Source organism: Cupressus sempervirens, chromosome 5, assembly GCF_028749045.1.
Source record: "Cupressus sempervirens isolate cs-2001-9-10 chromosome 5, ASM2874904v1, whole genome shotgun sequence".
Classification (NCBI taxonomy): domain Eukaryota; kingdom Viridiplantae; phylum Streptophyta; class Pinopsida; order Cupressales; family Cupressaceae; genus Cupressus; species Cupressus sempervirens.
In genome coordinates this window covers 365,400,073-365,427,938 of record NC_143122.1, presented here as the reverse complement: position 1 = coordinate 365,427,938, position 27,866 = coordinate 365,400,073, and the positions used below count along the sequence as shown (strand labels likewise).

Below are 27,866 nucleotides of genomic sequence, written 5' to 3'. Positions count from 1 at the left end.
ATTTGAATGACATTCACCGTGTACTCAAAATGTTCATAAGGTATGTGCACACACATTCTCATAATGCATACCATATGAACATCCATGGTATGTTTAAGGAACTTGATCCACCATTTATCATCTATAGTGATCTGCTTAGACATTAGAAGTTTTCAATCACAATAGAAAGCCATGGTCTATTTGAGGAATTTAATCCACCATGCTAGTTTACAATTTAATATGATTTGTTGTAGACATCATAAAAATGTCTATCACAATAGAAGGTTAAGTTATTGAAAGATCGTCACCTTTCAATAACTTCTATAGATACAAGTGATAATCATTTGGAAGTTGTCACTTCCTTATGATGCACACAAGGGTTAGGCTCAAATAGTCATGAAGTATATTCATGAATTATTGACTGCTACAATTTATTGATCACTGGAGAATCTATCTCAACATGGTCTACTCCCTTGGAATCAATACAACCAAGATCACCAAAGGTTGATCAAATAGTCATGAAGTATATTCATGAATTTGAACCCTATTGACTGCTACAATTTATTGATCACTGGAGAATCTATCTCAACATGGTCTACTCCCTTGGAATCAATACAACCAAGATCACCAAAGGTTGACTGAAACATATCCTCTTTCTGCTCCCTCTTTCCAGGTTGCCTCTAATGAAATGTCAGACTCCCTCTGAATCTTGATCTCCCTCTTCCAATAAAAAACATACTCGGAACAAAAGATCAAGACAAATAGCTCTAATAATAAATAATACAAATTACCTTTAATAATTATTCTCAATAATTATACTTAATTATAAGAACATTAGAAATTCACATGATATAAATTATTATTAACATAACTATCATATTTGAAATTCTCATAATATTCGATATATATATAGAAATATTATTAATTCATTTAGAAGTATATTTCATTAGTACCAATATGTACAATATAACAACTATTATATTACATTCACCTTACCTTGGTTACATTATCATCCACGGGTGAGCTTGTTTCATAGTGGTGGTGATGTCTATTGGATACCTTCCCATCCATGTATTCAGGTGTCACTATTAAGGTAGCGTGCATAAATATATATATGCCACCTTTGTATGCCAGTACTACGGGTATTAGTGAGGATCATTTGGTGTTAGTTATATGTGGTGGACCGTTGGTTTTCACCACTCCTTCCATGTAGGTTATTGAAGGACCCATGTAATATGCATTGACGGGGCAATTGCTCCTTTTAACATTCTTTTCATATCTTTGGGTATCCACGTAGTATCCTCAAACGGTTTGAGCTAATAAACGATGCCCTCCTTCAATAAAATTCCACAACGTATGCTCTTTCCACTTCACTTGCGTGCCTATCAAGACTTCTATTCTTTATGCTATGGTGAATGTCCATTTGCAGCTCTAGTTGTGGAGTCTGGTTTTCAGATTGAACCAGCTAATTAGTAGAATTTGTCATGAACCATTGCAAATTCTTTCTATGTCCTCCATCTTAATACCCCTTGAATTCGTACATCATTTAAAACACTACCCATTTTCAACGCAAAGACATCTGCACACACTTTATTCTCAGATATAATCTCAATGTCAATTATGGCATATTACTTTATACGTCCTCGATGATGACCATTTTCCTCTCACAAAAAGGTTTTCATTTCACAAGATTGCATACAACAAGCCATTTTCTGGGTGGACATTATTATATCAGACTGTATTATATATCAATGTTGCACCAACATCCATAAAGTTACATCGACATCAGGAAGTTGCAGCTTTCACATTCGTTTGCATCAATCTGATGCCTCAAGAGTTATACATTAATTGCGTAATAACATATCTATACAGATTGCCATCACAGCATTCCATCGTAAATTTGAAATATATTGCAGCATCCACCACTCACAACACAGATGCTTATCATGAGAAGGCCAACTGTTGACATTGTCTGATATTCTGATTGTAAAGACAATTCTGATTTTAACAGCAAAAAGGAGAAAAAAAAACAATCATCTGATCTCTGATTTCTGCCTGTAATTTTTTGTGTTATTCTTGTGCTTTTGCATTGTTTATTATTAATACATTATTAAGCCGGCTCTGATACCATGTTGAAGATTGAAAGATCACTGCAAATGTATTAATATTGCCTCTACGGTATATATTTTCTGATGGCAGTGATTTCACTCATTTGTATTATGGATGAGACATGGACAGATAAGTCCCCTCATGGGACATGTCTATCCATTATAATATGATTAATATAATAACAAATGATTAATTAACTATATAATATCTCACATAATAATATATATTTAATTAATATATATATATATTATATCCCTCTCTCTCTCTCTCTCACACACACACACACACACATACACACACATATCAGCACTTTAGTCTCATAGTTTATCCAACTGAAGCTACCAAACATCAACAATGGCCATTGCAATTAGTGCATGAATAATGTAGGGACGTTTTGCATTGTGATCAAGGCCACAAAGACTTAACCCTTGAGCATCTTGGGAACAGAATTTTCTTCTGGAATTGCTTCTTATTGAGAGAATATCATATGACACTTTATTCTACGGGTTAATTCATATTAGGAAAATTTGGACACAACAAAAACTTGAAAAAGATTTACACAAAAAGAAAAATAAATTCATGAGAAGTAAATGAATTTAGAGAACACATAAATGTATGTCTAAGTTACTGATCTTGGTACTGGTTTGGGTTTGCCAGTTTGGTTTGTGGATTTTGCCAATTGTTTCTGTTGTTGCATTAGTTTTGAGTTCATTGATACAAAAACATAAAAAAATCATAAATATTTATGTATTGTTAGGCTAAAATCAATAGTGTTAAATGTAATATAGATATTTCGTAATATTTATAACATATAGCAATATGTATAGGCCTTATGCAATATTGATGAAGTTAATTTATAATATCACAATGTAATACAAATTATAAATAAACTTATGCTTAAATGAAAATTATTAATAAATTAACCAAAACACAGAACTATTAATTTTTTATAAATAAAGGCACACAATCCAATAAAAGGAAAGAATAAATAATGTAGAATATACTAAAAGCATATGTAAGTTATGGTTGTATTGAGAGTTGTTGCATCCAACCACAGTGTTTGTTGTTTACCATGTGAAGTGTACTCCAATGGTTTGTATGAAGAGAACTCTTTGAAGATAAGGGTGACACTATAAATTTTGTGCAAAGCACATATTGGAACAATAGAATTCTTATTTCCTACATTCATGCAAATGGATTGTGTGGCATGCTTTAAAGGTTCGTTTTTGCTTGTAGGTAGTTAGAATTTGCTTTCCCATGTTTGTATTTGTGATTTTGTCTATTTTTTCTATGATTTTAAGCTTTGTTTTTCTCCATTTCAGTTGCAGACTTTGCAATTGGTAGTGTCTAGGGTTTTTATGGTCAAAGTTGGGGACGTGCACAACATTTTTTGGTGTATCCTTGTTTCTAGATTGTTTTTGGAATGGGGGGGATGCCTAGGAAATGCCCTTGGGCTGTCTCAATTTTTGAATAAAAAAGTAAACAATTTAATCAATGTTGGATAAAGACAATTAACTACATATTCCAACAACCCCGACACCCTGGTTTGCCCTAAATGAGGAGGCAATAACGTGATGTTTTTTTGGTATTTGTATTTGTATTTTCTTATTGTAGTTGAAACAAAAACTTGCAGCCTTTGGGCATTTTTTTTGTCATTTGTGCACGTTTTTAAATAAAAATCAGATACATACACATCTGCTTATGCCTACACATAAACATACACGTACGTCATAGAAACAAGACTTGGCAAAAACTAGGTTTTAGGGGAGTTTCTTTTTGGGCGAGTCTTTGCAAGTTCGGGAACTATAATGCATGTTTATGTGTGTTGTGGTAAAAAGGAAAAAGTTATAGTGCTCTTCCTAAGCTTATGATTTGTACAACCATAGAGTTCAATAAATTAGAGTGTTAAGGCTTTGAACCAATTCAATTGTCTGCACAGTCAACATAGGGTAGAGCAATTCCCCATTGTTGGTAGCAAAGGCCATGAATGATGCCGTTTTTTAATGTCCATCCCCTCTTGGAGCAGTCTTAAAGCCCTAGAAGTGACTGAAAATTGCACACATCTCAACAATGAATTATGAAAGCAATTAGGTTTTTGACTTTTGCTAATTTGTTCTACACTCACGTTAGTTCTCAATTCAACACAAATGTGATGTAATAAGGATTTGTAATTTATATGACAATGCTTTATCGATGCTATCATATGGTTATTTGAAATTTCCCTATATATTTTTAATTTGCCTTAATTTTTTTAGCAACCCCCAATTTTCACAAACAATGACCTGAAAAAGACCATCTTTATTTTTATTCCCATATCCTTTGTTGTCCTCATCCTGGAAACTTTGGGTAGCACAGGTTTTCATTCATATGTTTAATTTTTTAATTAGGTTTTTAGTGGGTTTTATTTCTATATATTAATTCCATCAATATTGTTGTACAATTAGAAAAATGTTAAAGATATGGTAGCGTCGGTCAGAATTCAAGGCCTGTTATGATAAATCTGTATACATATGTGCATGTATGTATACGAGTTCATCATATGAACTGGTATATATGCATACACATACATACATAATCAGAACTGTTATTGCCATCATTGAAATAGCTCTTGAAATTGACCAAATTGTGAAGCTTTCATTCTCTTGGATCATGTTCAATCAAGCAAACAAATCGTGGTTATGACTGTTTATTCCAGATTGAAGTTTGCAGATGATTAGTTTAACCTAATCATACCCGATTAGAATTGGGTTCCTTAGTAAATGCTCTTTAATATCTAATTGTGTCTCTTCATGAAGAGACATATGGTGAATAGACTTGACTGTCTATGATTGTGTCCCTTGGAGCAAATATAAGTTAAAGATCCAAACAAGAGATATGACCATCAAAATCAATAAATGATTATATCTCTTCAGATTATGACTGCAGTACAATGATCGAATAAACACTAGTTCAGTTTCAGACCCGTGAATTTGTATTCAGTATTTTTCAATACTGATTCAACATTTTGAATATGGTATCAGAGCCTTGTTCCTTCTATAAAAGCCTAACAGCTTGAAGATAGATCTTCCGAACCAGTCTAAGGAAGATCCGATCAGATAATTTTTGAAGCCCCCAAAATTTATGTTATGATGAATATTGTGCAAACAAAGTTTATTTTGATTCAGGCCACATATTTCAGCAGTGACATTTACCTGTGATTTGAGTTTCATAACAATCCAAGTATATCTTTAGAAGATAATAGAGAGAAAAAAATCAATTCTGGAAATAAATATTTGAATACTCTTTGCAATGATGACATGAATATATTTTCTAGTTGGAGTTTCTGATGAATGCGTTGCTAGCATATGGAAACAGTAAAAGTAATAAAATGTTCTCCAATGATGATAAATGTCATATTTGCTTGCCAATAGCAATCTAAATTAGAATGGCCTCAGTATATATTTCTTGGAGACCATATGCATGTATCTGCAGACAAAGTTCTCTCTCAAAGTCATTTGATAGATTCGAATGAAGGAAGGTTAATAAACATCGAAGAGTTCGATGACTCAGTGGACCCCATGCCACTGTTTACCATAAGTTTGCAAATAAAGACAAAACTATCAGGCTAAGAAGTTCTTTATTATATATGTTTGGAGCTGTTAAATTATACATATACATATATATATACAAATTTTGAGGGCTTCAAAAATAATCTGATCGTATCTTCTTAGATTGGTTCAGAAGATCCACCTTCAAGGTGCTCAATTTGATAGAATTTTTGCTCCTTATGGTTGAAGCCCTTAAACTTATGCGAGGGACATCTATTCAGAGGGTTAACTAACATAATCAACCATCTCTGTGGATAAGAAGATAAGACTCAGCTATTGAACTAGCTCATTGCAGGAAAATTTATTTACATGAGGCATTATTCGCCAAAACTATTGTCACAAAGTGTGATTCCATAGATTAAATTTGTGAGAATGGAGACTTCTCTTGACCAGTGCAAGATTAGCTATCTGCAGTTACTGACATCCTCATGGTTGCTGGGATTTCAGTTGTTGAAATAACACCGATATCAGAGTGAAATATGACATGAGGCTGTCATGTTCTGAGCTATACCTTTCTATTCCTAAGGAATTTGATACATATATTGTTTGAGAAAGGACAGAGTTATCTGTTGTTGAGAAAGATTAAATATAAATTTGAGGCTACTAAATGTCTGAAGCCTGCAATCTGATTCTGAGTACAAATAAAGTGTTTAACTCTGTTCTAGAACTTGATATTTGAGCCTACCCCTTGCTTGAGAAGGTGGCTTCGGTCCTAGAGAGACTTTTGTTCATGCAATTTTTTTTGTTATCTATGGCAACTTGGGGCACCTAAATGTTTGTATCAGACAGAAGCCAAATCAGCATAAATCATATGCCTGATGATGAATCCTTTGGAACAAGATATATTCCATGATTGGAGTATACAAATAGGACTTGCCTCCGCCACAAAGGGAGCAACTTAAAGATCTACATTTTTTGATATTGATTCAGAGGGAGTAGACCAGGACAAGATGGTTTATCTAAATTTCAGTTGCGATACATGATCACTGAAGACTAGACAACCGATATTCTCATCAAGCCTCGTGCTAGAAGAGAAGTTTTGAGTACTTTTGGGACAAACTTGATATGTTGGAGAATGAAACCTTTGCTGAAAAGGAACTTCAACATCAATGGTCTATTATTTGTATCCTTGCATATTCTTTCTTTTGAGAGAGAAGTTTGAGATGGAAGTCATAATTTTCAACCTATGGACTGAGCCATAGTGGATCCACCCTTTGATATGGTTCAAGGTGGATGTCATGTATATGATGACATGACAACACCATGTGTGAGAATCCATGGTAACTTTGTGTAAAATCTTTTATTGTCATGTGCATGACTCTATGACTTCATGGGCCCTCTGTGTACATTACTGAAAGGTGACAATCTTTTTGAGAATGTACACTTGTACACAACATTGTAAGGTGACGACTTTACAATGTTCACTATCATGACAGACTATGTCACAAGGTTCGAGTTCGAATTAGAGTTCGACAACAATAAAATTTGATTAAAGTTCGGGGATCCCAAAAAGATCATAAAAATTCGACATTAAATTCGTCTTATATATTTTTTATTTTTAAAAATATATATATTAAAATTTTAAACATAAAAAAATAGTATATTAAACTTCAATATAATATAAATACATTTAAACCATATTAGTATTTTAAAGTTTTAAAGGTAATTTAAATATTATTAATATATAATAACAATTATATTAGATTTTTAATATTAATATAAATATATTATAATTTAAATATTTAAAATATTAGACTTTAATATATTAATAAAAACACATCAAATAAAAAATCTAATGATTCAAAACATAATAAAAATAGATTTAAAGAAAAGGTACTGAATATTATAATTAAGATAATATACTAAATTCTAAAATATATTATAATTAAAAAACAAATCTAGATGATTTAATGATAAGATATTAAATTTTCATTTAAAATAAATTTAAAACAAAACAAAACATAAATATTAAGTCTAAATGTTTAAATTAAATCTACCCAAACTTTTAACCTATCGACTTGAATTTATTTTCTTTAGAGGAGCTGAATCATTTACTCCATGTTTGTTTCCGCCGATGGAGTATGAGCTTCTGTCTGCGCCATGAATTTGGATTTTTTTCCCTGGTCGGTGGTGGATATCTGTCTGCCCATTCATGCCGTCCAATATTAAACTGTTGTAAGAAATATTCGCAGCTGAAAATTTACTCGCTGCTTGACCTTAAAAGGCTCTGGAAAACAATTTTTTAATATGTTTTATTTTAAACAGACTGCACACTTCCTACAAATTTTAAAACGAATTTTAACAATTTTTTAATAGACTTTTGACATTCGTTGAATTCCGAACTTCATGATGGAAATCGGGCGAACCCTGTGACTTAGATGACAGATATAATGTTGACTTGATATTCATGTAAATGTCTTAGTAGTTAATATCTCTTGAACTTGTTGATAGATATCATGCTGACTTGATATTGGTGTATCAATATGTTCTTAATGAGATAATCATGGTGGATATTGTGTGATGTAATATCCGTGGACATGTCATGATATGTTATGGTAGACATCATGTGGCGTGATGTCAGTGCACATACCTTAACTAGGATATACAAATGTCATGTGACTTGATATTTTGTATACTCCTTCATATCACGTGTTAGGTGATGTCTAAACAAGTTCATACTTGGTCATCTTCCCTGGCTAATAAAGAGTGTTAAAGATATGGTACCATCAGTCAAAACTCAAGGACTGTTCTGATAAATTTGTATACATATGTGCATGTATGTATACCAGTTCATCATATGAATTGGTATACTTGCATAAACATACATACATATTCAAAACTGTTACTGTCATCAGTGAAATAGCTCTTGAAATTGACCAACTTATCATCATCAAACTAAGTATAAATTTTGAAGCATTCATTCTCTTGGATCATGTTCGATCAAGCAAACAAATTGTGGCTATGATTGTTTATTCCACATCAAAATTTGCAGATGATCAGATTAATCTATCACACCCGACTAGGATTGGGTTCCTTAATAAATGCTCTTTAATATTTAATCGCATCTTTTCATGAAGATAGATATGGTGAATAGACTTGACCGTCTATGATTTTGTCCCTTGGAGCAAATATAAGGTAAGGATCCAAACAAGAGATATGACCATCAAAATCAATAAATGATTATATCTCTTCAGATTTGGACTGCAGTACAATAATTGAATAAACACTAGTCCAGATTCAGATCTGTGAATTTGTATTTAGTATTTTTCAATACTGATTCAACATTTTGAACAATTTTTTTGTCAAGCTTGTAAAATAAAAAAGCTTGTCTAAACTTGGGGGTTCCAATGAGATCTTTCCAAGTGAACTCATAGTTAACATTTCAAATCCCAGTCACAACATGGTTGACTCTAAATCAAGATCTAAATTGAAAATGGATTGCATCCAAATCGATAACGTTGTATGGTGTGATTGATAACTCAAGTTTATATTGATCATAGTTGCATCACTTAGATTTTCGAGATTGAGTCAGCGAACCAAAAATTTTAAAATAGGGGAAAAATACCATTTTGTGTTATTTTAAGCCAAATAAAGGGGAAATTACATAATCCTTTTTTTGTTATTAATAGTAAGGTTAAGGTGCAAAGCCTTTGCAATTGGGCCCAAATTAAGGCCTTTGAGGTCATATGGACCTTCATGCAAGTTGACATTTTTTCATAATTTTATTTCATTTGACAAACCAAATGAAGGGAAAAAGAAAAGAATTGATGTTTTAAAGCCTAGAATTGTGTTGCACCTCTACAAAACTCAATGATAAGACCTTCCATACATTCTTCATTGCATACAATTGTCCAATTACTATAGACTAAAGCTAACTATGATGGTTGTGTCGTTGTGTATCAAAAAGAAGCTAATAAAGTCATGCTTAACTTAATGCTTCAATAATTGTAAATCAGTCCAAGGAAGGTTGTAATCCATGGATGTGTTTGTTTGAGTCTAACATGATCTAGGTTGGTGCAAGGTAAAAAGTACATTTCATGTGGTATAAATACTAGTGGGGCACAATCATGGTAATGATGAGGCTCTTCAATCGTGGGAAATGTCAAGTGGCACAAGTAAGGGAATGCAATGCTTAGTGAAAAGCCTTGACAATTATTTAAATGACATAATTGACTAAAATGCACATCGGGTGTAGAAGAGACAACACATAAGTCCATTTGTGCAAGTAACATGGGTGACCAAAAGAGCGCCTGGAATCATAAGTGGTAGGGTGAGGTGAATGGTGCTCCTCATAGATAAAAGCCTTATTTCAAGGTGGCGAGGACTTTATGAAAGTATAACTAAGTCAATTTGTAACCATCTTAAGTGGCATAAGAGAACAAGAAGCAAACTTAAACTAGTCTTGCCTTGTTTTAAGTGGCCAGAATGAGGGGAAAGGAAACTGTGTATTCATTGAAAGAGTTTTAAGTGATAGAAATAACAAAAGACTTGTTCAAGTGTAGAAAAGATAACTTAAGGGGCTTTGTTGAAAGAAAAAGTGCGACTCAAACAAATTTTTAACAAGTTCAAGTGGTGCTCCCAAAAAGCATATCTTGGTAGCATACAATTTGTTTTTCAATGGCTTAGTCCTTCAAGGAATGCATTGAGGAATTAAGACCAAAATATAATCAACATGAGGGACTTTGTCTTGTAGGATATCTTTGATCAGTAGGGTTTTTAATGTTCGTAAATGGCAAAATAGTGTTTTTGTCCACTCATACAATTAGCTCTCCAATTATGGATGTGAATATTTATAACCCTCAAGATTTCAAACATATATCTATAGTTTTGTGTAGTCAAAACAACAAAGGTTGCAAGCATTTTAAAGTATTCTCTAAAGGTTTGGTGGTGACTCAAAAATAATTTTATTAGAAAGCTTTGTTAGATTTGTTGTGTCCCTAGGTTTTTTGTTTTCACATAGTGATTTACGGAAAAACTTGAGGATCTCATATTAGTTTTTCAACAAACGTTGTAAGAAGATTTGTATGTCTTCGTGGTTGGCTAGGGTTACTATTTTGTGATGTAGACATGAGGGTGAAGTTCGAAGATTTTTGTGGCAATTTATGTGCTCTAGAAGAAGACTATATGACCCTTCAGTTTTATTAATTGTATATTCTATATGATAGATTATGTGCGTCTCTGCTTGAACTTACTATTAAGGTTTCACAATACATTTATTTAGGAAATTGAATTATGGTTTTTAGTTTAGTCAAATCCCTAAGCAAAACTCTCCCATTTTGTTGATAATAACAAATAGATAAGGATGAAGAAATCATAAACGTTTGGGATCTAGTCTTTAGAGCACTTAATTTGTCTTGCTTCTCCAAGTCATCACAATTCTTTTGTGAAGAAGTCAATGGTTCATCAGTTAGGGCTTTAAATTTCTTCAGATATTCCAATTGTTTCAAATCAAGGGCTACATCAAGACACAAGAAAGACCCTTGTATCGTCAAACTACTATTTGGCAATTGCATTTTGAGGGTCCTATTTCCATATAGAGGGATAAGCCCTGTTGTTTGGTTCCTTTAGTTAGATTTTAGTTATTTATTCTTTGCTTACAATAGTTTTTTCTTTGAAATTATCTCTTTTTTGCTTTTAAAAAACTTTAATTTTTTTAATTTGAAGACCATGATTTATGGGATAAATTAATTACTATTTCAAATCCCCAAAAATGGATGTTTCTTATCTTTGAGAAATGCTTGGATCTTTCCATTTTTGCTTTTAAAAAACTTTAAGCATATTATTTTAAAGAGGATTTATTGGATAAATTTGTAAATTTGTTACTATATCCCAAATCACAAAAATTGGATGTTTGCTATTTATAAGAAGTGCTTGGAGTTGGAAAGATCCTCAATTAAATGTACAAATGATAAACCCAAAAATTATCGAATAATACATATTTTATATTATTTTTTATATTTTCTTCAAGAAAGACACATGCAAGCTAAAATTTATCAATTTGATAGAAATTACTAGGCACCCCATACATGCAAATCTAATAACACCTCTAATGACCTTGATGTTATTGTAAAGCTTGATTCCCTTCTTGTGTGTTTCCATTTCCAAAAGCCAAAAGCTACTAAATGCCACCATCACTCTTGAGATTAAAATTGTTTTTTGTGTTTGGTTTGAGTAGCTCTTTTCTTTTCCCCCAGTGCTTTATATATTTCAAGTTTTCCATTTTCTTCATCCCTTAATCACATGCAATACCAATTAGTAGCAGCTAGCTAACAAGTTTGTGCTGAAGATTGTAGCTACGGTAGAGATCTTTATCTCTGATTTTGCTATATTGTTGAAATTGAGATAATAGCTATGTATTGTGTTTACAGTTGGAGAAGATATTTATGATAATATTTGAGATAATATTATATGAAGAGACGTGGCATGTGCTTGGAAAAATGCAGAGTTTTGTATTTGGAAATTGCAAAGACCTTTGGGTGTAATATGAAGAGTCTCATTTCAATCTATTTATGCATTGTACTTGACATTTTTAATCAATAAAGAAATGTTTTTTTGGCGCGGTTGGGTTTTTCCCTTCAAGGTTGAAGGGTTTCCCAGAATAAATGTCTTCCATCTTATGTTCTTGTTTATTGGTTTTCTTCATTGTTGTTTATCTTATTTTTCATAGACAAAACATTAACATGGTAAGACTAGTAAAATTTTAAATTCCACAATCCATCGGATTTGTCAATGTAGTTTCTAGATTTGATTGTATAAGTTTTTTTGCATCAATGTTTTGGATCACACATTGTGATAACATTGACATGGTATTATAGCCAGGTTTGCTTGAGGATAAAATTCTCTTATTGCGATGATAATACTTTTGGATCATGTGCAGTAGTTTTATGTATTCTCTATCAAAAGAGTTCTCTTGTATATTCCTATTATTATGGCAAAAATTTTATCGACTTCATAACATTTCTTCAACATGGTTGGAAACGTGGTTTGAGCGAGTATGAAGGCATCCCACAAAGTGTTGCACAGAAGGTGGTGACTCATTCATATTTGTTAGGATTTAACCTAGAAACAAAGATAAACAACAACAAGGAAGATCCAAACAAGAAACAAACAAAGATTGGCCTAGGAAAACCCTTCTAGAATGAAGGGAAAAACCCAGTCACATGACAAAAGATCACTTTATTGATAATAAAATTCAAGTATACATTGCCCTTCGCTTGATGCGATATATATAACAAGAGGAGAGACTCTTCACATTACAATCGAAGGTCTCTTGAGTTTTCCAAAATATGACTCTTTATCAAATACAACTCTTCGTATTTCCATGCTTCAACACATGTTGTATAACACGACTTAATAGTTAATATTACAATTTATTGTAAATGTCCTTTTTCAGCTGAAGGTGACCATAACGGTATTAATGCCCAGAGATAAAGATCTCTATCACAGCTACAATCTCCAACTTTGCCTCTTGGCGAGAGAGAGATCTTTAGCTAAACAGTAACACAAGGTTGCAGCCAAAATGTGAATGATAAAATCTAATCACAGAGATCCTATATAATTCAAGGAATCTCTCAACATGACACATAGAGAACAATTTACTCATTGTTAATAATCATGGAATCACTTGACATGATAGACCTGTATAAATTACTCATAATCATGGAATCACTTGAAGTGATAGATGAATATATTTATTAATAATCATGGAATCACTCATCATGAAAAACTTGCAAAAAACACATTCAACTTTCATCACAAACTTAATCAATGTGATGCTGTCATGGAATCTCTTAACATGACAAATTTATAAAAAAATCACTATCAACTTTCATCATAGACTCACTCAACGTGATGTTGTTATGGAATCCCTCAACATGACAAACCTACAAAAATTACAATCACAGACTCACTCAACGTGATGTTGTTATGGAATCTCTCAACATGATAAGTTAGTAAGGTTTACAACCAACATTTTATCATAGACTCTCTCAACGTGACACAATCATGGACTCTCTCAACGTGACACAGTCATGGACTATCTCAACGTGACTTCCAACTCCCATATAGATTCGCTCAAGGTGATGACATCATGGACTCTCTCTACATGATGTTCACTATCAATCTCTCATAAGTGAAAGAGTTATTAGGCTGTCCTTACAACTGCAATTTATTTCACATAAATTTGTCAATAGAAAAAAATAAAATAAAATTTAGTTCACATAAATAAGATTCCATAATTAACAAGAAGGAAAATTACAGTTCTGACTCATTTCCATCAAGAGTCTCAACATCCTATAATATCAATAACTTATCACAACTATGGAAACTTATTAACATCATGCATACAATGATTGAAATACCCCCTCAACAAAGACTCCCTCTCAACAAGGATGGCCTTGATTAACACAATAAGATAGTTGACGTAACTTCCCTTTGAGGTTGAACAAGCTCCCCCTGAATGAAAATATCTCCCCATGATTTCAAGCAACATTCTCATGCTCATTAATTTCTCATTAGTCAAGATGCACCTTGCAAGTAAGGGAGATAAATGAAACTCAATCCATCATAAATATTAATTATATGAGCATAAAAATCAAGGAGTTTCAATAGAGCAATATTAAATCTAAATACTGCAAATTTATAAAAGGCACTTATCTATTGTGCATGCCCCCAATTCTTACTAGATGGTAGATGGGAATAAATTATAACTGGCAATGGTATACCAGGCCTGCTGTTTGTGGCCGTTTCAAAACTCAACTATTGAAAGAAAAATTAAACTAAGTCGGATGAAAACATATTCAAGCATATGTCTGAATGGGATTATCACATCCAGAGAAAGAAAACAAACTGATGCCTCTACATGAACATCAGATGGAATTTTCTTGATCATCATCGTTATGCAAAGGTACTCGAGTGATATGTAGGAAACAATCAGATAAAATAGAAACTTGTCAAGCTGTTATTGAGAAGGGAAGGTGTGCTCTAGCAACTCATCCTTATCATCATACAAACTAGAAGGCATATGGAACTTCATTGCAGAAATCGTCTTTACATATTTGATGTTACACAGGAATGTTCCAAGAACTACCAACATGGTGCGATAAAACATAGACGTCTGCTAAAAATAAATAGACTTATGTACACGATGGCAAGACATCTGTGCATGAGCGGTAAGAGGTGCTGAAATTTCTTATTTTCACTTTTGCTCAATTGATGGCTTTATGGCAAAATCACGACTTATGTACGCCAAGGATTTTCACCACGATGGTATTCGACAACTTAGAAATCTTGAGCCCTCAACTTTGAGTATATCCTATATCTAATTCGACAAGTTAAGATGCGTATCTAGACATCTAGTCACATATTCTGGCTTGTATTTTCCATGTCATAAATTGCAATAGAGCAATCTCAGTAAATAAACATTGCCAATTAAGATTCCTTACAAGTAGTTAAAATAGTGAAAGGTAAAATAATACTTATTTGATTAAAAATCATTGCTATTTGATTAGCTTTCGATAAAATGTTTTTGAGTTTAGAGTGTCCCTATTGACTATCTTCTTTTGCTTCCTTGTCAATGCACATGTCTTCCACATTTATAGGGAAATTAGAGGGATTTCTTCAAATTTTCTTCCACTAGATTCTTAGTTGGCTCAACATCAATAAAAAAATGTAAATACAAAACTTTTATATCCAAAATTGACAATGATTCATGAACTGTGCAATACAAGAATGATGGAAGGAGATGAATGAATTAGGTTGTCGGGAAGCAAAACACACTTACGAGCAGTCAAGAAAAGAATCTCTAAAAGTGACGCCTTCCATGTAGAGAGTTTGCATCGAATCTTTCACAACCATCCATTCAACCTTATGTGAAATCTTTCCACATAGTTCCAATTTTTTCTGGAGAATGCTCTGCATGATCCAATTGAGCACTTTTGAACATGTTTTCAAAAAGATGAGAGTTTGCTCTAAAAAATAGGAATTTCAAACTCAATGTTCAATCAATTGTTCGGTGAAAGAATTGAGAACTGAGGTCTGAGGATTTGTTGACACCATTTGGCAGACACACAGACCCAAAAAGGGGCAGAAGCAGATTATCTCCACCTCTTAAAACAAATTCCTCATTTTTTGCAGATTCGAGAATGAGGAAGAGTAAGGATAGGAGAGATGCCAAGGACTGAATGACAATAACATATGGGCATTAATAGAATGAACCGATTTAATGCTTCCTTACGGATATAAGAGCATGAATAGTAATAAGGTTAAAGAAAAATCTCCGCATACTTTCATGAGCTGTTATCAACCTTGCTTTGATACCATATTAGGATTTAACCTAGAAACAAGAAACACACAAGATTATCTTGGGAAAACCCTTTTAAAATAAAAGGAAAAACCAAACCACACGACAAAAGATCTCTTTATTGATAATAAAATTCAAGTGTATAGTGTCCTTTGCTTGATGCGATATATATAACAATAGGAGAGACTCTTCACATTACAATCGAAGGTCTCTTGAGTTTCTCGAAATATGACTCTTTAATTTCAAATACAACTCTTCATATTTCTATGCGTCAATGCATGTTGTATAGCACATAACTTAATATTTAATATTACAATTTATCATAAATGTCCTTTTTAACTGAAGGTGACCATAACAGTATTAACACCCAGAGATAAAGATCTCTATCGCAGCTACAATCTCCAACAATATTAAGGCTGGGACACTCGTGAATACCATTTCATCACTCTTGGACTTCATATCTGTATCGTCGATGGTGGGAATATGCAAAGTGCACAATACTCAAGATCATTATCAAGGAATCATCGATGATTGAATCAAAGTCAACAAAAGTGGCTATGATGTATGGGGACATGATCGTGGAGATCATCATGGTAGGAGGAGTGATGGCTATGAAACTTGTTTGTGCGTTTCATATATGCCAGTGCCGTAGTTTTTTCAGCAAAGGTTGGAACATTATCGGTATGCCCCAAATATTTTCTCTAGTTCAAAGATGCTGATTGATCTTTTAAAATGATCATTGTCTTTGTGATTTTTGAATGCACTTGTTATATTGGCGAGTCCATTCTTTTAGTGTAACCAATGTCTCATTCTTTTATCTTCATCGGGTTTCTCGTGTTCCATATATTATACTTATCTTTTTAAAAAATAAATTTTGCGAGAATTTTATATGATATTGGTTGGGCTTCTTTCCACCATAGGGTCAACTGCCCGACAATTTCTTTAGCATGAGATTGTTAGGTTCTGCTAGGTTCTTCACTGTCGTAAATGGAGATCAAGGAAGGGTAGAGGGAGTTTATTGATGACATTTAGAAACTTCACATTTGTGCAGTTCATCTTGAAAGCACACTAATCATATGCATTATAACAACAATATTATCTTGGGGTGACATATATTATGCAGGAGGAGAATGAACCTAACAAGGACCCAGTTCTTCTTTTCGTTGTTGAAAGAAATTAAATTCTACTTATTATTGAGAAGTCTAAGGTGAAAGCCCTCGTTCCACCCTTTGCAAGTAGGTATGATGGACCGCCCTCTGTACGCTAGTCATATGCATTATAACACCAATATTACCTTGGGGTGACATATATTATGTAGGAGGAGAATGGACCTAACAAGGACCCAATTCTTCTTTTCACTATTGAAAGAAATTAAATTCAACTTATTATTGAGAAGTCTGAGGTGAAAGCCCTCATTCCACTCTTTGCAAGTAGGTATGGTGGACTGCCCTCTGTGAGTAGGCATGGTATAAATGCATTCTTCTCTTGGAGAAGTTTGGGGTGAAAGCCCTTGTTCCACCCTTTGCGAGTAGGCATGGTAGAAATGCATTCTTCTATGGGAGAAGTCTGAGGTGAAAGCCCGCATTCCATCCTCAGCAAGTAGGTATGTTAGACCACCCTCTACAAGTAGGCATGGTGGAAGTCTTGTGTGTGAGTCCATGATTTTAATTTTATGCTACTATTATGTTATGTTGAGATACCATATTTTAATGAGAATCTATCATTGATATCTTTTCGTTGCAGCTATATGTGCCTGCCATAGTAAAGATCTCTCTTGCTAAGAGGGAGTGTTGAATATTGTAGCTGCGATAGAGATCTTTATCTCTGATTTTGCTATATTGTTGAAATTGAGATAATACGTATAAATTGTGTTTATAGTTGGAGGGGATATTTATGATAATATTTGAGATAATTATATGAAGAGACATGTGGCCTGTGAAGAGGCATGCGTTTAGAAACATGAAGAGTTTTCTATTTGGAAATTGAAAAGACCTTTGGGTGTAATGTGAAGAGTCTTGTTTCAATATATTTATGTGATTGCTTAGTGCATTGTAAGGAAATCAAGTAAAAGCATTGTACTTGAACTTTTTTATTATCAATAAAAAAATATTTTTCTGATGTGGTTGAGTTTTTCCCTTAAAGGCTGAAGGGTTTTCCCAGGATAAATGTCTCGCATATTATGTTCTTGTCTTTTTTTGTTTTCTTTATTGCTGTTTATCTTATTTTTCTTGGGCAAAACATTTACATTTTGAAAGAAGCTATCTATTTCAAATAATTGGCAATTCTAGCAAGGAATGACAACCCAACTCAATTGTCTTATTCCATTAGTTAACTTACTCACTAAACTAACTACAACCTTTCTATGCGCTATTCCATGCTGTTAATCACTTTCTCAATGCTATGGATTAGAGGAGTGGATCTCATGTTCGATTAAAGTTAGAAGGGGGAATATTACAAGTCCTTGTGTCAATTGACTCCCAAGTGGTGCTGTCCTAAGGCAGGCCTTTCTACTACACCAACAATTTATTCCATAAAGATTCTTCATTCATTTCTCTCCCAAATATCTGACACTAATACCAGCTTTCCTTCATTGTCAAGAGGTGGATACCATATATCTTGGACGGTCTAAGAAAACGGTGCTTAGGTTAGAATGACTACTGTGCTCAATATGAATAAACAAAGGCAGATAATATCTGAATTAATAAAGAAGCTTTAATACAGCAGTAATTTCCTAGTTAAAATACAATTAAGTTTAAGCCAGCAATTAAGAGGAAGAGATGTGACTCTTTCAAAGTGGTGGAAATTTAGAAGAGGCATGACATCCCCCTCATATTGGGGGGTATAAAAGGAAGGAGAGTTCATTTGAAATGGGCATCCATAGAAAGGATCAAATTGAAGAGATCAGATCAGATATTCAAATCTGCAATCAGTAATTAGCAGACTGGTAATCCAGCAAGGAAGTAGTATGCAATATGGATAAATGATCTTATATATATGTATGTATGTATGTAGACAGGTACACATATATTTATAATTAATCTTAAATATGTATCTGATCAAGATACTAATGATTTTGTTTTCCAGTATAAGCAAACCATATGTGGAATTGGAGGAAATATGCTAGGGAGAGGCAGCAGGCTGGTTCCCAAAACCTAAGCACACCACCCTTTGTTTAATGGATGAGAGTTACTATCATCACCTGCAGGTCAAGGGTCAAACTGCCTTGGTTGGATGTTCCACTCTTTTGGGCTTAGTTGTGATGAACAGTCACTGGGTGTACTATCATATCTTTCTCTCCAATCCTACCTTTCCCTCCAATGCCTTCTATTATTAATGCTGGGAAGTGAAACTATATATTAAACTTTGAATAAGAATACATGAGAATGCAATGAACTAAAATTAAAAAATGCAAAAGAACTGAAACTTAAAAACTCAAAAGAACTGAGAACTTGAGGGTGAAAAACTCAGCCCACAAAAATATTGGTCCTTTATTGAGTTCTCAAATCAAATACAATGATCTCTATCAATAAGCCTTGTTCACCTTATTCACAAATTATCACTTTGTCTATATGTAACAAAAGCCAACAGTATCTCACAAATAGTTCTAATACAGAAAATGACTTACAAACATATATTGATCATACACGATCAAAATATATGAATTCTTCAAACACAAAAAACTACAAACTGCTCACACAGAGATCACAGAAATTCTGAGACAACCCAGACTCTCTTGTAGACACAAAGACTACCGTTTCCCAAGAAAAAAATGAATGTGCTGTAAGTCATCTTTCTTTTCCATAGGTTCAATTTATGAAAATTCCACCGTCACCAAAGAGACACATTGTGGAAGATTAAGAGACAGCCGTTACGCATGATATAGATTCTTTAATGAGTTTATGATATCAGACATCCTCGAACCGTTGTCGATTCATAATCACCCACTGTGAACAAGAATACTTAATAATGCGAGCCACTTCAGACACGCTGAGACATGATGACATGTCATCCAACATCAGCAAACATGAAGACACAATATTTATAAAAGAAAGCCACTGTCGATAGAATAGCTTGACCATGGTTAGAGAAGACACACGATGACTCTGGCTGAGTGTTAACAATAACTGAAGGATGCCATTTCACTTCTGATAGATTACGTAGCCTCTCTCCATATGAACCACAAATAGAATAGAATAACATCTCCGTAGAAACAAACCAGCTTCTGAGAATACAATAACATAGTCAAGAATATAGAGGAGCATCATACAAGTGAATGAACCAAATGCTGATCAACACCGGTATGGAAATTTTCTCTTGCTGCTACCAGAACTTAACACCAGAGCCTAGAAGCAATCATGTATGGTTAGAAAGGAGACATGTTAGGGAGAGGCAGCAGACCGGTTTCCACGATGTAAGCACACCATTGCATGCTAGATGGACAAGAGTTCCTACCATCTAGGGGCCAAGGGTTTCGAATTGTCTTGGTTGGACATTTCGCGCTTTTGGGCTTAGTTGGGATGAATAGTCTCTGGGCGCCCTATCATATACTTTCCCTTCCAATCCCTCCCATGGTTGATTTTTGGGGAATGAAAAATAGATTAGATTCAAGTAGTGATACTATTCATCATTTTGTTTAATGTTAATTGTTAATTTATTCTTAAGTTCAATAACTATTAGATTATTTAATTATGGAATATTAGTTATAAGCAAACTATGTTGTTGGAATTGTTGCTTTGGGGAAAAATCAGGTCTACCCCATTAGGGGACATTTTAACACTATTATATCATTTAATTATGGAATATTAGTTATAAACAAATTATGCTGTTGGAATTGCTACATTGGGCGAAAATCAGGTATACCCCATCAACGGACATTACACTTTACTTAATGAAGATTCTTTTTGTAGTTGCCCGTGTCTCTAGAAATGTCAACTTTGTGAAGCTTAGTGCACCATATCTATACAACAATAGAAAAGGTGTCATTTCAATTCATATGTGATAGGTATACCCCATTAGGGGGCATTACACTTTATGAAGATTCTAATTTCTTTCTATAGGTGCTTGTGTCTCTAGAGGCATCAACTTTGTGAAGGTTAATGTACTAATGTGTCATAAACAAATTATGTTGGAATTGTTACTTTGGGCAAAAATCAGGTATACCCCATCAAGGGAAATTGTACTTTACTTTATAGAGACTCTTTGTATAGGTGCTTTGGTCTCAAGAAGTGTCAACTTTGTGAAGGGTAATGCATCGTATCCATACAACACAAAAAAGGTGTCATTCCAATTCATACATGGAAGCACTCACCTAGGTACAATCTTCTTATAGGGCATCTAGTGGATAGTCACAGAACTACACAAGTGCTCCTCAACCCATTTGTTCACTATCATTGTTTGGACATCCATTTGAGCGTTAGAACTAGCGTTAAGTGTCAATTCAATTCTGGTCCCATCAATTTGAACGACTACTGCTAGCAAGCACTCATGAAACATGCATCCCTATTGCTGACAAAAACATTCTAGTCTCTTATTTCTATATTTTTATGTGTATTGTCATTATTTTATTACTAGTTCCCTATCACAAGCATGTTATGGTACACATTTACTTAGCTTTTCCATTTGAAATGATTATGAAATATAAAATATTGTTGCTGCCAATAAATTGTGGACACTCAAATTATATAATGACATTAATCTGTTTACACTAGATGATAATTTACCTATAGATGTTTGTGAGCTTAAAAGTTTGGGTCATTTCCTTTGCATATGTCATACACGTTCTGTTTAAATGCCTTAAGGCATAGTCTGCCCCTTGAGTAAGTGGTCCTTTTGGATTGATAGATTGGTGTACCTACATGCTAGGAAGGATTTGACCAACATTTATATTTTGTTCTTCTAATTAAACCTATGATAAAATGGTAGCATGTCTTGGATGATGTTTGTGGGAATAAATCTGGTTATGTAAGAGAACTTCCGGGTTCATATGGAAAGGGATCATTGCATGGAATTTAGCCATGCTTTTGATGATCCCTTAAATGAGACATCTTTTTTTAGTTGTCTGGTAATTTATTTGAGTGAGATTGTAGCTTGGGATAAGTAGTTCTTGAGCAAAGATGACTGTACTATTATTTGGCTACTTGCACATATTGCATGGCTATTGGAGTTAGACATGGTGTAGGAACCAAAGACAAGAAGATATGCTGGCTTTAGCAATGGAGAAAAACACAAGAAGCTATAGTGAACTTTGATAGAATGGAGCAAGGGAGAAGGCTTTGATGTGAGACACCATTTGGTAGTGGATGTGTAATGTCCCATCCTTGGTTTAAGACACACACGAACATAATACCAATTTGTGAAATGCAAACTGTTGATTTTCATGGAGGATTGCTACAAATGTACTAAGCACTATTGGTGTATGTATGTATTTTCCAAATGGAAATATATATAAGAAAGTGAGTAAAGAATAGACATGCCCCTTCATGGGACATGTCTGTTCATTAACATAATCACAATCTTATAATTAATTATATATATAATATCTCTACTATATATATATATATATATATATATATATATATATATATATATATATATATATATATATATATATGCCACAGTTTATCCGAGTGAAGCTACAAAACATCAACACTCCCTCTTAGCTAGGGAGGATAAACACATGACCATATATTACCTCAATGTAATATACTAATATCTTTGATCAAAAGATATTCAACATTTAGATATCACATTTGATATCAAGATTATTGGTCTTCCAGAATATCAACACATGATATTCACCAAATACTCAAATAAAGTTTGATATTGCGACTGATATCATGAGTATCGGTCTCCCAAAATATTGACATTCGATATCGACCAGGTACTTAAAAAGGTTTTGATATCACATCTGATATCATGAGTATTGGTCTCCCAAAATACATAATATTCACCAATTACTCAAAAATGTTTGATATCACATATGATATCACCATTATTGGTCTCCTAGAATATTAATGATGTTTACCAAATACTCTGAGTAATGGCCTTCCAGAATGTTGAGATGCACGATGTTCACCAAATACTGTGAGTAGTGGCCTTCCATAACATCAAGTTGCATGATATTCACCAAGCACTTTGTGAGTAATGACAAAGCATGATATCTAGAACATCTACCATGCAAAGTATAATCTATTGTGATTTGCATAGACATCGTAAGATATCCATCATAATAAAAAATTAAGTTAATGTAAGATTGTCACCTTTCAATAACTTTTACAAATACAAGTGATAATCATTTGGAAGTCGTCACTTCCTCATGATGTACACAGGGGGTAGGCCCATTAAAATTACATAATCACGAGGTATATTCATGAATCATAGTCCTCTTGACTACTATAATTTATTGATCACTCGAGAATCCATCACAACATGGTTTACCCCCTTTGAATCAATATGATCAAGATTACTGAAGGTTGATTGAATCATATCCTCTATCTGCTCCCTCTCTTTCAAGGTTGCCTCTAATAAAATGTTAGGCTCCCTCTGAATCTTAATCTCCTTCCTGCAATAACATTCTTAGAGGAAAAGATCAAGGCACATAGCTCTTTTATAGTACGTATTGAAAAACAAATAAAAGAGAGACTGATTATGCTTTAAACGTATATGCATACTAATAATCGAATAAATTCCTTAATATAGAAAGTACCTCTAGTTCCAAGATTATTAAACCATTTCTATATGTATTTGATGAGATTCATAACATATATATATATATATATATATATATATATATATATATATATATATATATATATATATATATATATATATATATATATATATAACCTCATCAAAGAATCTTATATGTCATAAAATAATGTGAGCAAATAGAACTCTATATTTTTTTATACTCACCAAAATGTGATCAGAATGTTTAGTGTATGTATTCCCTTGAACATGCCTTGGGTTTCACTCTCACCAATTCTGTATTTGTTCAAACTCTTTCATTCTCCTTATAGGTGGGACCGCTCTCACTTAACTCACGCCTTCCCCCAACCGATTGAATGGTGGGTATCTCTCTGGTTGAATGAAATGACTGTCGCAATTAGTTGAGGGTGATGTGTTAGGGTTTGTACCCACCTTGTTTATTGTCATTTTGGAGGCTGTATGTGGTTCTCCTCACATCTTCCAAGGTTTGCTCTGCTTCTTTCTTATGGCCTTTGGTCAGAGTGAAAGGACCCCTCTTTTCCCTTTGACAAATTTGGCATTACTGCCAACTCAGTACTGGTGTTTGCAGATGAGGTTCTTGTTTTAACATTCTATATCCTATGATGTTCTTTGGTTGAAAAAAAACACCAGTTCAGTTGTCTCTATCTGCAACGACTTGATTTACATGTGCATAATCATTGGGCCAATAATCTTTAGCAGCATGGTTCAGACAGAGAATTAAAAATTTCCCACTTAAATGATTGGTATAGGAAAGCCTCCCAATATTTCATCAGGGCCAAACACGACACTTTGAAGTAACAACACCAAGGATCACGAGTTTTAATATTTATGACAACCACTAATGACAAAATGATCCTCTTCATAAATTTCTGCCATAATATATGAATTGTCAACCAAATTTGTTTCCGGACCCACAATTATTGACACACAGGAATTGTGCTTTAGTTTTCCTTTACCCTAGGAGATTAAGCGGCCAAACTTGGTTCTCAGATAAAAAATACAACTCCTTATAAATTTATAATTATATCTTGGAAGAAAACTTTATTAATCTGACTTGCAAATTGTTTGAATATTTACTCTAGCCTATGCTTTGTGATGCATTTTTAATATTTTACATTTATTTCTTAATATATTCAATCTTTTATAATACATTTGCAGTTAGGTTCTGATACCATGTTGATTTTCATGAAGGATCACTGCAAATGTACTAAGCACTGCTGGTGCATGGTATGTGTTTTCCAAATGGCAGCGACCTCTTTTATATATATATATATATATATATATATAAAGTGAGTAAAGAATAGTCATGTCCCTTCATCGGGCATGTCAGTTCATTAACATAATCACAATCTTATAATTAATTATATATATAATATCCCCAACACACACATACACGCTATGAGTGAACCTACAAAACATCAACACAAACCCTAGCTAAAGCTAACAAAATATATAAGTTTTGAATCAGTCGGAGAGTTTTTTATTGCATATAAGACACAAAATAAAGCTGGAAAATGATAAGATCAAACCCTCGGCTAGTTGCAGAGCTAATGATAAAACAACTATTATCAACTCACTCTAGTTTTTGTAAATGCATGCTATAAGAAAGATTAATGGACTAAATAAGAAAAACTATGCTTAGGTTTAAGTCTTATTTCAGTCTTCAACAGCAACATTAGCTAAAATTTGGATTACTATTCAGATTGCAGCATTCACATAAACACAATCTTATTTAGTATACTAGTTGCCATATTCATGAACAGCAGCGAAAAGTATATAAATGCCGTTTTTCAGCTACCCCTTTGTATGATCTGCCAGGCGAAAACAAGTTATAAAAGATAGGGCATAGAATTATGGTGCGTATTATTTTATGAAATTAATTAGTGATTATGCTGTCAGAGCAGATAATATGCATCAAATGTAATTCAATGTATTAATTCGGAATGCAGTGCATAGGTGGCAGAACTGGGCAGGATGGTTGCCACTATAAGCCAATAAACTATGGTTGCTACTTACTTCTTTGCATAAATTGTCTGAGTATTGTTGTGCAAATGCATGGTGCAACATCAAAAGAGGTCCCCGTAGTGTCCAGAGGTGGAAGGAACAATGGAATCATTCAACATGATATTGGAAAATATACATATGTAAGTATGTGAAAAGCCGAGTGAAGGCATTGGGATGAAAATGCCAATAGGGCTTTGAGTGTACAAGATCGTCATCGAGTAACTAACATGATACATGCCATTCTTTTGGCGTGGGTTTGGCGTGGGTTAAGGTAGCTCTGCCTCCTGCAGACAACTTGTTGCTGGAGTTTGTGTACTTCTTAAGGTACATTGCTAAGTGATGATGCATCCATATGAGACAAAGCGGGACTTAATGCATGAGAGGGTATTACTTTTTTAAAGATCAATGGAGCCAAAAGGTAAAGAAGCAAAGGCAAGGTCATTGCACAAGTAACAAGAGCTCTTGGTGAGTTAAAATCCCTGCCTTTTGAAGAAATGGGAGTAGTGAAAAAAATAAAATATGTAAGTTTATTGCTTGTCTGAATTGATTTTGATGTTTTGTCAGACAAGCAGGAGTCGACATTTGCCCTGTTTTGTACACATACTTTTTTGTTATGTTTTGTTTCATCTACTTTGGTGCCATTATTGCTGGAATTTCGGTTATCAGTAAAGTTGGTGGAACAAGGGTAGGTGTGAATCTTTGATTAAAAATTAGTTCACAAACATCCTACTTGATATGCCTAATGCAGGAGCACCTATAAGATGACTTCAAATCTACGATCAATATGTAAATTTAACTAAAATTTGTACTAAGTTAGAGTTATGATTTTGTTTGGCCAAATTGTTTTAGTAAGAGAAGGAAAACATACATATAGAGATAAGAGATCTATGCAAAAGATAAAGAGCAAAAACATAGTTACAAAGTGACGTGTTATTTGGGTCAATGGTTGTAGGTCCCACAGTGAACTAGATAGGCAGTGCCCTTCACCACTTTTTTGAAATAGATAAGAAGCACTTCATAGCTAAGAAAATGAAAAAAATACACAATCACAATCTACAATGAATCACCCATATGAACTCATCTACCATTGATTAGCTCCTTTAAGTCACAATTCTTCGCAAATATAAAGTGTAGGAATAATTGGCAAAAATAGTAACTTATAATACCCAAATCAATCAATGCAAAACCTTACTAATTTCAACCTTTTTTTAGAAGTACATTTTCTTATGTTATGTGTACTGTGGTGCAGTTAGTCCTAAGAGTCTATTATCATGGGTAACAACGTCATAAATATTAATCATTTTTAATAGGATCCCCACAACTAAAACCAATTTAATCTTTTTTTTTTTACAAGTACTTTTCTTAAGCTATCTGTACGAAGTGGTCCGGTTAGTCCTAAGAGTCTATTATTATGGGTAACAATATCATATATATTAATCATTTTTAATAGATTCCTTACGACCAACCATTTTTAATTATTGTGATGGAACCCAAATTTTTGCAAAATTTAGGGCCTCTATTTGAGAAATAATATTGGATACTTGATAAAACATTGAAAGTAATGGTGGTTTGCTGAAGAAAAGAAAGTTGGAAGATGTAGCAATTTCAATAGAGCAATTTTATTCCCAGATTGAAGCATCAAACACAATGGAAAGACACAAACAATGCGTTTCTTCAATTATGTGGTTTGAAAAGGATACAATCTATTCTGCTTCCTGGGACCATTCAGTTAGGAGCTGGGATGTTGAAACTGAGATCAATGCAAACACTTCGAGTTGTGGGAAAGTGTTTTATTGTTTGAGTATTGGCAGGGAAAGCTCGGAATTAATTGCTGCTGCAGGACCTGCATTCATTCATAGAATATGGGGTCCTCGTTTGCCTGGGTCTTTTATGCCTATTCTTCAATTTTCATCACACAAATCTTGGATCACAGCATGCAAGTGGCATCCTATAGAACCTCTGAACTTTCCTTTGCTCGTATTTAGAAAACACAACAGTAACCTCTCTGCTAAAGCTGATCATTCAATTTATATAATCATTTGAATCCGACTCTGGCTAAGTGACAAGCTTCAATTTCTTGTGTGGACTCCATCAGAATACACATGAATCTCCCTTAGGCAAGCTATGATATTTGCGAAGCTTCAATACATCACTCCAAT

General features: G+C 33.6%; 1 protein-coding gene across 1 annotated transcript in view; it reads left to right on the top strand.

Moving 5' to 3' along the window:
- LOC149556255 (kinetochore protein) overlaps positions 1-27,866 on the top strand; it is a 67,280-nt gene that overhangs the window by 9,156 nt on the left and 30,258 nt on the right. The window lies entirely within an intron of this gene.